The 13,778-nt window shown below is 41.0% G+C and overlaps 1 protein-coding gene across 1 annotated transcript in view; it reads right to left on the bottom strand.

Annotated features, from left to right (window-relative positions):
* The window catches only part of LOC144122126 (putative ATP-dependent DNA helicase HFM1), a 364,149-nt gene that overhangs the window by 255,552 nt on the left and 94,819 nt on the right, over window positions 1-13,778 (bottom strand). The gene's annotated exons all lie outside the window — the stretch shown is intronic.

Raw genomic sequence — 13,778 nt, 5'->3', positions numbered from 1 at the left:
CAATGTGCGTGTCCCAGGACATATTTTTGTGAAAGTGGACACCAAGACATTTTACAGAATCTACGATTTCTACATCTGCGTCGCCTAAAGTGAACGTCATCTCTGGAGCGCTGGCTGCTTGTCTGGTAGTGAAAATAATGGCCTTTGTTTTATTAGCATTAATCTGTAAAGAGTTTATTTCGCTCCAGGTGGTCAGTTTTTCCAGAGTGCTGTTTATTTCGGATTGAAGAGAATGATAGGAACGACTGCGAAAAAATATTGTCGTGTCGTCTGCATATGTTACGTATTCTGCGTTGCTACTAATGCACGTAATATCATTTGTGTACAAGTTAAATAATAGGGGACCAAGTATGCTGCCTTGGGGGACACCTGCTTTTATTGGCTGGCAAGAGGATAGAATTTCCTGTATGGAAACGCACTGCATTCTGTTTTCGAGGTAAGACTTTAAGAGGTCGAGAGGTATTCCACGTATTCCATATACATCCAGTTTTTTTAACAAAGTAACATGGTTTATGCTATCGAATGCCTTCGAAAAGTCTATATATACACCTGCAATTACATATTTTTCTTCGATTGCTTTCAAAATTATTTCTTTTTGAGCCAAAAGAGCATATTCTGTGGACATTCCTTTTCTAAAGCCAAACTGAGTGGGATTAATTAAATTATGTTTAGTGGCAAACTTGGTAATTCGTATGTGGATGAGTTTTTCTAGACCTTTTGAGAAGACTGGCAGGATGGAAATTGGCCGATAGTTTGTCAGATTATTTTTGTCCCCTTTTTTAAATATAGGGACTACCTTAGCGATTTGCATCTTCCTGGGGAAAGTGCCTGTTGAGAGGCAAATATTGTACAAGTATGTGAGCGGCGACAAAATGAGGTCTAGTGCATATTTTACTGGTTTGATCTGGATATTATCAATATCACAAGCAAAGCTGTTTTTCAGTGAATGGTACACAGCACAGACCTCAGTCTCGCTTGTAGGGTCAATGTAAAAACTTTGTGGGTTTCTAATCATTCCATTTATTGCCTCCGAGGAATGTGTGCTGGTGACCAAGTTTAGAAAAAAGGTATTAAATTCCTCTGCTAGCATCGCTCCCTTAATGACTTTATTGTTTAATATGATTTCATTAATATTTTCCTTTACGGGAACTCTATTTAGCAGCACATTAATTTTTTTCCACATATGTTCAGCTTTTGGGGCACTACCAACTTCAAAGTAGTTACATAAATAAACCTGTTTTGCCTTTCGCAGCTTAGCATTAGTTTTGTTTCTATGCCTTTTAAAAAATTTCCCAGTCTTTCAGATTGCGAGTGTTTAAGAACCTAGTAAATAGCTTTTCTTTTTTTCTTATTAATTTCAAACAATCGTTATTGATCCAAGGTTTTCGAATTTTTCTTCTTTTTTTGCATGTTTTCATTGGAAATGAACTTGAGTATGCATCAATAAACAATCTCAAAAAAAGTTCATAAGCACCATCGGCGCTCGAGGAGCTATACACTGGTTCCCAGTTTACCGCAGAAAGGTTTGTGCGAAATGTGTTCAAAGTTTTTTCATTAATTTCTTGAAATGCTTTAATTACATTGGTTCCGTCCGCATGTTTCCTTAGCGCATTTTTAGCGAGTAAGAAAATAGGCAAGTGGTCACTTATGCCGGACGTGATAACGCCACCAAAAACTTCGTGTTCAGGGATGTTTGTGACAAAGACATCCAATAAGGTACACGACGTTGTTGTTATACGTGTAGCGTCTTTGATCACATTGTGGCAGGAGTGTGATAGGAGTAAGGTTTGTAAGCACTGCTGAGTGTTGGATTTAGTCATCAGATCAATATTGAAATCACCACCCAAAAACAAGTTGAGGTTGTTATTGCTTGCATAGTTTAGGATGTCTTCAAGGTGACGAAGAAAAGAGTCAACTACTCCATTAGGAGGACGATACATGACAACTATAAGATACCTTTGACTTATTGCAGCAAGGCACTCTACATCATCGGAAACAATAGAAAACTGATCAAGCACATCACACTCGATACATTTTTTTACGTGCAACAACAGACCGCCACCACCTTTCCGAGTTCGATTCAGACAAAATGTATTGTACCTGTCATCAGTGATATTATCACACTCTGAATGAAGCCAAGTTTCTGTAAGCATTATTACCTCAAAATCGAAATTAAATTTTTCTAGTAGAATATTAAGAAAATCTTGTTTATTGCGCACTGATCTTATATTAAGGTGAAAGCACTTAATTCCATTTATGTTCTCAGAGGCAGCAATGTGATTTACTTCATGAGGTTCCATCGCCATTTCTGATGACGGCAACGGTCTAGGCTGCATATTGATGCGGTCACACTATCTTTTCAACATCTTGCTCATTTCTGATGTGGATTACTGTCGACGCTTCTTCTTGGCGGGCGAAAATCTTTCCGTCCCTTACCCACACAAATTTCCAACCACAGGCTTTCTTTTTTTCGACAGCTTTAAACATTAGCTTCTTCAGCACCGGGCAAAGATGTTCATTTACATATATGGGGTTTTCATCTGACCACCCAATGTCAGTAGTGGAAAGCCTAACCTTTCTTGCCCTCTGGAGCACTGAGTCACGTTTTGATCGGTGCTTGAATTGCACGATTATGTTAGGAACTGCATTTTCATTTCGAGTTTTAACCCTGTGGCAGACTTCAATGTCATTTGCAGTCACGGGCTCATTCAAAGCAGTGCCAATGTGACCTAGTAATGTGACAATATTCTCATCTTTTTCTTCCTTAATCCCTTTAATTTCCAAGTTGCGGTTTCGAGAGTACTGTTCACTTGTGAGGATTCTGGTCTCATGGTCATCAATTTGTTTCTTTGCATTTCGGTACTCACTTTTCAAAGCATCGTTTTCTTTCTTCAGTGCTTTATTTTCCTTCTCTAGCAGCTCATTTTGGTTTTTCGTCTGCTCATACTGTTCATTTAAAAATTCAAGGCTCTTTTTCACTTCTTGCAGCTCCGTTTTCAGCTGCTGCTCAATCTGTCTTTTGAATTTCTTCATTTCCCTCTCAAACTGCTCTTTGAAATCGCGTAGCTCGCTATTCATTTTATCAAGCTCTCACGCACAAACACACAGAACAATCAATATTGGCAGCAGTGAGACAGCAGTTTTGAGAAGAAGAAAAAAAAAGAAAAACACAGTTTCCAACCTGTGACAACAAGAAGAGGTGCGTCAAGCGGTGCGTTCTTCGCTGTCCCCTGCTATGAGATGATGGTGCTGTCCTATGAGATGATGGTGCTGTCTTCTGCTTCCTTAAAGTCATTCAAGAAAAACAAATTGAACTGACTAAGTGGTTTAAAAGAGCACCATGGAAAGAACAGTAGTGTTTCGTCACATCGTCTTCATGTGCAGGCTCTTTCCCACTTAAGGGAAACCTGGGAGTGGATGGCTGCTATGCTTCGCAAAGCACAGCTGCCGACAGCTGGGGAGAATTGATGGCAAAGGTACATGCACAATAAATATGCGCCCGTTCTAGCCGGCTCTTGGCAGCAGCAGTTCTCAAAGCGTGGCGGTGTCGCACTCCCAGTTTCTCTCTACGTGTGAAACAGCCAGTGGTGCTTCAACTGTGCATGCTAGAATTACATTGTAATCAGTGACCCAATTGTTTCAAGTGTTAAAACATGGATGAACATGCCACCAGGCCTTTCAACCCACATACATAGGAACATCCGTTTGGAGCACCTTGCAGCACTGCTTATATTTGGTTTGCAACCGGCTCTAGTGAGCACTGCAGTAAAGAGCAGGCACAGAGCAACGTTGAGGTTTGGCATCGGTGCTCAGCTTTCAACACTGTTTTCTCGCCTAATACAAAAATTACTTCAATCACTCTCCAGAATAAATTGCATTCAATGGTGATGTGCAGCTTACTGCCTTTCATATTTTTACCAGTATCACCTCACAATGAATTCACAGCTTAATATGGCACAAAAAGCTATTTTACTTAAATTACGAAATTTTTTTCTGACTGCTTACGGTTTCTAATCGCTGAAACATTTTTTGGCTACTTTGTCTGCCAGGCAACTTAGAAAGTAGTTGTAATGATTACTGTGAGAACAAAATTACATTAAAAATTGAAAAATCACAGTTTTGTACCTTTTTTCGAGTTTATTATTTATTTATTGTTACACGAGTTTCGAAACTTGAGATGACGGCTTTGGCACGGAAATGTTTTTTTCGTAAAAACAAGCTGGGATATTATTTGCCTTAGTAATGTAATAAACTGTGATGGTTTTAAGGAATTTGAAGATGGTTGAACACTTAAGTCTGTCAATTGGCAAGCAATGACAAATGTGCATCTCCACCTTAAGTAATCACAACCTTTAAAACGCAAGAGGAGTGACAGAATTAAAAACATTTAACTTTACCTTTAATAAGTATATGGGTGGAGGGGGTGCTGAAGAAAACACTAACTCGACATATTTTGCCACCACTTTTTTGGAGGCTAAGAGAAATTTTGTGTACTATTTTTGGTAGTGCCACATACTTGATCTAGTTATGTGTTCAGCCTCTTTCACATTGTTGGGAACTTTCTACCACTGTTTCAGCTCTGTTTTTGCCACTGCCTGCAAAGGCAGCAAGGGAAGCCTCGACTTGTTTGTTACTCGGCTCTGTCTGAAGTTGTTAGGTGCTGACGACAGCAGAATTACAGGAGGAAGGTTCTTTACCCGTGCAACAGGTTAAGGATGCGGCAAATAAATATGCGCTCTTTCTGTCGCTATTCTAGGCGTATCAGTGTAACACATCGCATTCAAGTGACTAGCTTGAATCTAAACCCCTGAGACACTCGTCTTGTGGAATTTCCAAAGTGGTGCATAGTGAATGTGAAAAAATGATGAGATTTCAAAGCCTGTGGTTTTGCAAGATTGACGTTTTGATTTTTGGTCACGTGTAACAACTTTCGTGAAATTTTTATATAGTTAGGTAAAATTGAAAAACAAAGCGGCAAATGCCCCTCAAATGATTGCACCCAGCCAATGGCGAGGGCTTATTCTCAAAATGTGGTTAATCCCCTCAGTCTAGCTAGGGTGGCGTCATAGGGGGAGCCAGAAGAAAGCAAATTAACCATGGCGTAAGGAAAATCGTTCGACGTCATCGGCTGGAGGGCCTCCTTTGAATGGTATCTGCTGCTTCTCTCTTGGTATGTATCCGACTATACCAACATTCACAAAAGAGCTAGCAATTGCCTTATGTGATGTCCAGATTTTAACAATGGTGAGATATGTAAATGATCTTTTACTGGTTTTATGGTTTGTTAAATTAAATGATGCCAACTTTGCTTGATTGTTCCTGAAGTCTCAGTATTTATTCACGTTCACTGTGCTTTGGAAGTGCAGCAAGGAAAGTGTCTGAAATGTTCAGATGCAACGCAGTTCTTTAAAGGTGTAGTAAAGAGGATTCTGAGCTCAGATTTTTACCATGAAAACTCTATCTACATGCTCCGAGCATTCTTGGAAACTTCGAATTATTGTCTTGTGCAGCCAATTTCTCTGCTAAATTGGAGGAGTAGGAGGAGTCAACTAGCATGGGGAGTGCCTTCAGCCAGTCACAGGCGGCTCTTGCTTTTGCTTTGCTTTCAGGTTTCTACGAATAGTTTCAGTTGCAGACAGCATAGCTGCCAATTAGGTCCACAGATTAAAAATCTCCGTGGACTGTTCGTTTTCACAAATCATTCCCCGTATTACTACGTATCACACCGCCGATGGCAAGTGGCAAGCCACCATGTGACTGACTTAAGGCACTCCTCAAATTGGTTGACTCCTACTCTTGGTCAATTAAAGAAACAAAAAAGGTGGGAAACGGGACGTTTCATCCGATGTAATGTGAAAATCAGCTCCACAGGACAATTCAAAGTCTCTAAGAAAGCTTGCAGCGTGTAGATCGAGTTCCCATCATAAAAAGGTGAGCTCAGAATCCTCTTTAGTGCTCCTTTAAACAGGACCATATGTTGAGCTTATATTTCTAGAATATTGAAAGAAGTCATGGCGATTTATTTTTCGCAGTCTTATCTGGTTAAACGACCGTGTCGTAAGCTCATACCCTCTAAAGGCAGAGCTGAGTAAAATATAAGTCGAGACAGAAAACAGGATTCTTCCCTTTGCCACTTTTGCGAGCAGTGGTAGAAACAGTGTAAAAGCAGTTTTACAGTGTGAGAAAAACTGAACAGAGAACTGGATCAAAGTGCATACTACAACCATAATTACGCAAATTCTCTCATAACTTGAATCATCGCCATCAGCCTGACTATGCCCACTGCAGGGTAAAGGCCTCTCCCATATATTTCCTTTGCCAGCTGTGGCCACCGTATCCTAGAAAACTTCTTATTCTCATCTGCCCACCTAATTTTCTGGAACTCCCTGCTATGCTTGCCTTCCCTTGGAATGCACTCCGTTAACATTAAGGATAAGCAGTTATCTTGAATTCACATTGCATGCCCTGACCAAGCCCATTTCTTCCTCTTGATTTCGGTAGCATGTCAATAACCCGCATTTGTTCCCTCACCGTTCTGCCTGCTTCAGGTCTCTTAAATATTACACCTATCGTTTTTCTTTCCATAGCTCACTGCATTGTCCTAAACTTACGCTGAACACTTTTCGTTACCCTCCATGTTTCTGCCCCTTAGGAGAGTATTGGCAAGATTCTCGAGTACATGGTGGCAAAATATGATGTCAAGTTGATGTTTTCTGCTCCCTACAACGTTTCAGAATTGTGCTTTTTTGTAGAAATCATAGTGCCAAAAATCAGGCTGTGGAAAAAACACGCACGCAAACCAAAAGGCCACAACTGGACATGTGTTCACTGACATTACCAAGTCAGACATGCAGATTCCTTTATCATACAAGTACACAGAGGCAAAGCTGATGCAGTCATCTCAACCTCTGCTTATATGAAACATTGTCCACACTTCCCACGTTACTGGTCCAGATGACAGATTAAAATCTTAGCACTATGGAACAAAGGCTTACGGTGTTTTTTTTACTTTCATCCTTTTCCCTCTGCTGTCCACACGTGGCACAACGCGGCAACAGGTGTGAGCTTGCCAGCTTCATCATAAAGAGACCAAAAATACTGAAGGCCAAAGCTAGAGGCAGTCTGATAGTGGCAAGGCCTCATGGTCACCGACTTCAAACATGAGACTACAATACCACTCTTTACCTCCTTTGAATATGCTGCCGTGAAGCTCAAAACAAGCTTGCTTTTTGTCTGACCTCGGGTGATACACCCAGCAAATGTGTTTTGGTCTTACCTGCATACATGAGCAATTTTGAGCCCAAGAAGTTTGCTTCTAGCAGACTCCCTAGGCTGTGATTTTTGACAAAGGCCATACATGAAGGAACTACAGAATCCCTTCATGTTGTCCTTCAGCACTGAAATGTAATCCCCAGCCTTGCTCACTGATAATCCGCAGCATTGCAACTATGGCTCTAGGCTGGCTGGCAGAACTTCCAAACACAAAGTAAGTGTCTGTACCTAAACACCTGCAAGGTGAAGCCTTTAAAACTGCGCTCAATGTTTTGGTCTACACAAGCAAGGGAAATATCACTCACGATAGGAACCACTCTTGAACGCATGCAAGCTTATTTCTTTCTTTTTCTTTGTGCAAAAGCTCTTCTGACCGCCACTGTGGTATTTTTGTTGATGCAGTCTCCAAGGTTTTGCAATTTCACCTTGATTCTATGTTTGTGAGGGAACAGAAGGGCCTTTATGTGTAGAAGGAAGAAGTTTGGGCAGGCTTAGGTGTGGCTTCTATCCTGAGTAATATTTTCTTTGTGTGGACCAGCGCAGTTTGCAAGGCCTTGCCTTACAAGTGTTTAGTTACAACTACTTCATGTTTGTAAAGCCTTCAAAAAGGAAAGCATGGGATTGGAGTTCAGTGTTAAAGTGCCAGACGAAGAGACTGCAGTTCCTTGATGCTATTATGGAGGGGAAAGCATGGCGTGTTTGCTAGGCTTACTACCCAAGGACAAAAGCGCCTATCCTGAGTTTCTTGTTGACATATTCGAAGTTGGTGAAGAGTGATGTCTTGTACTTCAAGTCAATGCTCAGTAGATTTTGCCACCATCATATTGTATTGCCATTCAGTCTAAAAAATTAGCAATAACCAGCTATTCACAAGATCTGGTTGTATATGTGTGTGCAGGTTTGATACAATACCAAGTGAAGACACCAGCTCAGGATAGGCCAGTAGGGCACAAGGTTGCTGTCATACTACCTTAATAAGCTATCTCAAGGCCTTGGCAATGTGAGTTAGAGGTAAAAGTATGTGTGGTTTCTTGCACCAAGGAAGATTGCATACCACTTGAGTTTGGTGTCAGGCACAAGACAGGCTACCTGCCATTGTTGGTGCCATAGGTGCTAATGTTTTGTGGTCAATATTATATCAGTCAGACGCCGTGGTGTCAGCGGACAGCAGGAAGAGGATTTTTTATCTAGTTACGCTGACAGGCTCACATCTTTCAGCGCACTGTGCCTCGTGTGAACGGTGCAGTTGAAAGGATGAAAGAAAAATTTTGTTGCATAGGACTAAGATTTTTATTCTTTCATATTCCTTCACTGGGATCAGTTAATGTGGGAAGTGTCAGAAGGCTTTCATATCAGGAGAAATGGAAGTGATTGCATCAACAGTCTCTACATTCACTAATATAAGGAATCTGCATTTTTGGCGCGGCAGTGACGGCGAACATGTGTCCTGTTGCGGCCTTTTTGGATTGCGCACCTTCCCACACTGCATATCTTGAGGTTGTAAATAAGTTTCTGTTGTGTATTAAACTGCGAGTCAGGACTGGGTTTACATTCTCTCGGTGTTAGTGTTTTTTTTGCGCTGTATTACTTGAGTATGAATTCTTACCAACTAGTTCATTTCACCGTCTTAACTGGTGTATACCTTTGCTCAAGCTAAGGAGCTAATGGTTGAATGCTTTTTATAGTGCGTAAGTAGAATACTTACATAGTAATTAAAGCAGAAATAAATGATTTTCTGATCAGATTTTTTATATTCTGTGTACAGTACTAGAGTTACGCTTAGTCAGACTTAAGTATGCACTGCAGCCAAAAGATTCTTTTCTCGGGCCTGAAGGATTTTAAAGGTGACCACGTATTTTCAGTTTGCTATCCAGTTTATTGTTTGATTATCTACCTCTTTGCAGGGAAATTTTTTTTGTGACAAGTGTTCCATTTGAAAACTGAATTGAAATCTTATTTTTGTATTTCGATGAAGTACGAATGGTTGGATGAGAAGAGTATTCATATTTTTGTGCTAGGTACAAATAGCTATGAGTAGCGGCCTGCTTGCCTTTGGCTATGCTAATTTTGTTCATTATTCTTTCCTCTGTTTAATGTAATATTAAAAGGTATCCCAGCTGCTCCAGTAGAGGGCGTTTAGGGGTAACATAAAGCGGGGGGTAACATAAAGCGTTTAGGGATAACATAGGGGTAGCATTCAGCGATGCGGCAGCAGTGGCGGTGGCGCAGTTCCATGTTCTCTGCCTAAACCTGTCATCGAATTCTTGCAGAAACTTTCGCACGGTGCCGTCTACAACCTGGTTCATCATATCAGTACACTGCTGATATCAACTCTGGCCGTCACGTGGGGACCCAAGCGCCGGGACCTTCCTATAAAAGCGGCGACAAGCGACCCCCGTCTTCATTCAGCGATGCGGCAGCAGTGGCGGTGGCGCAGTTCCATGTTCTCTGCCTAAACCTGTCATCGAATTCTTGCAGGTTGGTAATAGACAATTTATTAAGCACTTTTCTTTTTTTCGCGACCGCCCCTGCTGCTGCTCTTGCTGTTTGGCAGTTTTCTGTTATTGCCTATTGGATGTTGGTTTCTGCTCTTGTTTACCATGAAGGACGCATGCTCCTCTTGCAACGCAAATTTTGCCGATGGTGACACGTTCATGACGTGCATCGACTGCACTTGTAAATTTCACATCGGAAAATGCAGCGGCGTGACCGAACGATCGTTTAGGATGATGAAGAAAACCACTAGGAAAGCGCTGAAATCCCCAGCTTGCAAGCAAGCAAATGTCTTGGAAAGCTTCCAGGCAGAACTAGCGGAAATAAACGGAAAATTGTCTGGCATGCTCGTACTGGAGACCAAATTAGACAAGCTAATGAGCATGCAGGAAACTGTGTTGAGCATCGAGAAGTCAGTACAGCTTCTGTCTGACACTTATGATGACATAAAAGTGAACCTACAACGACAGGACAAAGAAATAGGCGACTTGCGGCGTCGAGTGGAGGCTGTCGAGAGTGGAAGCGGTGAAAGTACTGTCCAAACACTAAAACAAGAAATAAATGAACTCGAACAGTATAGCCGCCACCATAACATTGAAATCCATGGGCTTGAGCTGAGAGAAAATGAAGACCTCATGGCTGAAATTAACAAGATTGCCCGAAAATTGGAACTCCCTGATTTATCCGATAGCAACGTTGAACATGTGCATCGTTTGCCCCCCAGAAAGGGCAGAAGGCCTGTGGTGATTGTAAGGTTTTCCAACCGAGCCCTCAGGCGCAAATGGTTTGAAGCACGCAAGTGCGCCCAAGAAAAGTTGACCAACATCAGCTTCTATGAAAACTTGACAGCAATGAACAGGCGATTGCTATGGCTGGCGAAGATAAGGGCAAAGGAAAATGAATACAAATTCGTGTGGACTTCTGAGGGTAAAGTGTTTGTAAGAAAACAAGCAAAAGCAAGTGCTATCAGGATTGCAACCGAAAATGACCTGAGCAAAATTGTTTAGATCAGTGACGACAGGTATTTTGATTTCAAAAAATCAAGATGGCGTACCACACAACTTCGTTCAATGATCTGGTGAAAAGTAACAAGTGTTTTCTTGAAAAGGGACTTTCTTTTTTTCATTTAAATACACAGAGTCTGAGGAACAAACAAGATGACGTCGGTACATACCTCTCACAACTACAGTGTTCCTTTGATTTCTTGGCTTTTTCAGAAACATGGTTCTCAAGTGTCACTGATGTTACGAATTTTTCCGGGTACAGTCACGTTTCAGTTTATCGTGAGCAAAAACGTGGTGGAGGGGTGTCCCTATTTATCCGCGACTGTTTTCACTATGATACCATAGACGACTTTACTTGCATGTGTGACGACTTTGAAACTGTTGCCATCATGTGCAAAAACATTGCCATCGTATGCATTTACCGACCGCCCCAGGGCACGCTGTCAATCTTTTTAAACTACATTGAATCACTCATGGATTTTGTCAATTCCCGGAAGAGGCATGTAGGGATCATAGGGGACTTTAATATCGATCTTAACTCTAATAACCCTGCTAAAGTTCAACTTCTTGAAATTATGCTTCAAAATGGTTGTGAGAACGTCATTGAACAGCCTACGAGAGTCACATCGAATACAAGTACGCTGATCGACTTATGTTTCACAGATTTTTCTAAGTCTGCTAGTTGCTCCGGTGTACTTTGTTCAGGATTGAGCGATCATCTACCAATTTTTGTAGCATTACCGATCGCCAAGCGTACACAGTGCACAAATAATACTATCCGTATCATCAATGACGGCGGTAAAAAGACCTTTCATTCACTTGTTGAAAACTTGAACTGGGCGAACGTATATAAGGAACCCGATCCATCTGTATCCTACGATATTTTTATGTCCGAATTACAAATTTGTTACGATGCTGTTTTCCCACCCACAACAATTGCTCGGCACAAGAAAGCAAGAAAAGAATGGATTACGAATGACCCTATGAAGCGCATAAAACACAAGGATAAGCTGTTCGAACAGTTTCTGCGGACGCGTGATATTGCAAAGCTGCACGGATTCAAGCGGTTCAGAAACAAACTTAGCTCTGACTTAAAAAAAGCCAAGTGTAGATTCTATCAACATAAGTTCGAAAAGTGCGCAGATAACCCCCGAAAAACATGGAAACAATTCAATGAACTAAACGCTACGCACGTTTCTAGTATACCATTTGAATTAGTTATAAATGGAGCCACTTATTCGGAGCAAAACTTAGTTAACCTTATCAATGATCATCTAGCTAACGCAGGTGCTGGAAACTTTTCATCTCTTTCATTGCCTCACAGCAGTCTGGAGAGATATATAGGGCAGATGCTGCTTGAAAGTGCATTTTTAACGCCCACTTCTGAGGTTGAGATAAACCTTATCATAAACTCGTTCGATAACCGATCGGCAGCTGGCCACAACGACATTAAAGCCGCACCTATAAAAGAAATTGCCCACTTAATCTCAAAACCGCTCGCTTACATCTGCAACCGTATACTTGCTTCGGGAATCTTTCCTGCGAAAATGAAGATAGCTCGTGTCGTCGTCATTCACAAGGGAGGAACATACAGTGACCTGAACAACTATAGGCCGATTTCAGTTTTGCCTCTTTTTTCGAAAGTGATTGAACGTGTCATACACAAACGCCTCGACAACTTTTTTGTTGCAAAAAACATCATATCAACAAAGCAGTGCGGGTTCCAGAAAGGAAGATCAACTGAAATGGCCCTCGTACAAATAAAAAATAAAATAATTAAAAATATTGAGGATAAGCTCTACACCGTTGGAATATTTCTAGATTTTCGCAAGGCCTTCGATTCCATCAAACATCATATTTTGCTAAGAAAACTGGAAATATGTGGAATTAGGGGCATAGCACTTCAACTCATGCGCAGTTACCTTGAGTCGCGTTTTCAGTTCGTATGCCTACATGGCTATAAATCAAACCCAAGGACTGTAAAATATGGTGTACCGCAAGGATCTATATTAGGCCCTTTGCTCTTCTTGATCTATATAAACGATATAGTTAACATTCCTCAAACTGATGATATAGTATTATATGCAGACGATACGAATGTATTCTTCTCTGGAACAAATCTTAAAGAACTTGAAAACACTAACACGTGTCTATTAAATCTTAGTGTATGGCTAAACTTAAATAGTCTTGAACTCAACGAGAAAAAAACTAAATTTATGCTTTTTTGTGCAAAAAACAAGCCAATTGATTACGATTTTAAGCTTCGTTACGGCTCTTGCTACCTTGAGCGTGTCAGCTCCCATTCCTTTCTAGGAGTTAAATTCCATCACAGCCTAGGCTGGAGCGACCACATAGACCACACCCGTGTCAAGATAGCGAGAGCTATTGGTATGCTTTCCCGGCTTCGAGATCTTATACCTTGCTCGCTGAAAAGACAGTTGTATTTCTCTCTTATCCATTCTCGCATCAGTTATTGTCTTCTTATCTGGGGTACTTGTAACAAAACTGACTTAGAAAAAATATCAGCCCTGCAGTCGCGTGCAGCTCGGTTTCTTTTACCTGCAGGAAACAACACAAATAGTTGCTCGGCAAATACAGTCTCGAATGATCCCTGTGAAAACCATGTATGAACTCAAAATATGTGTGTTTATTTATAACGAAATAAAATCAAATTACATTAATTTTTTTAACACGTACCTAAATAGATCTACTGGTTACAGCTTGCATCAGACTTCTGTTGTGGTAAATAGGCCTCGTACTAACTACGGAACACAATCAATTGAGCACCAAATCATGTTGATGTGTAATTCTCATCCGTTTGTAATAGATGCAGCTAAAAATAGTTCCACGCCCAGGGGTTTTAAACGCATCTGTTCGTCTTTCTTTTTGTTTAACATTGTGTCCTAGACGACCAAATGCTTACTTCTGGTTCCGTTTGATGTAATATTATGTCGGTTCGAACAACCCTAATGTATTGCATTTCTGTACCACTTTTGTATATGATTTAGT

The sequence above is a fragment of the Amblyomma americanum genome, chromosome 2, assembly GCF_052857255.1.
Source record: "Amblyomma americanum isolate KBUSLIRL-KWMA chromosome 2, ASM5285725v1, whole genome shotgun sequence".
NCBI classification, from domain to species: Eukaryota; Metazoa; Arthropoda; class Arachnida; order Ixodida; family Ixodidae; genus Amblyomma; species Amblyomma americanum.
This window is presented reverse-complemented; position numbering and strand designations above follow the sequence as displayed.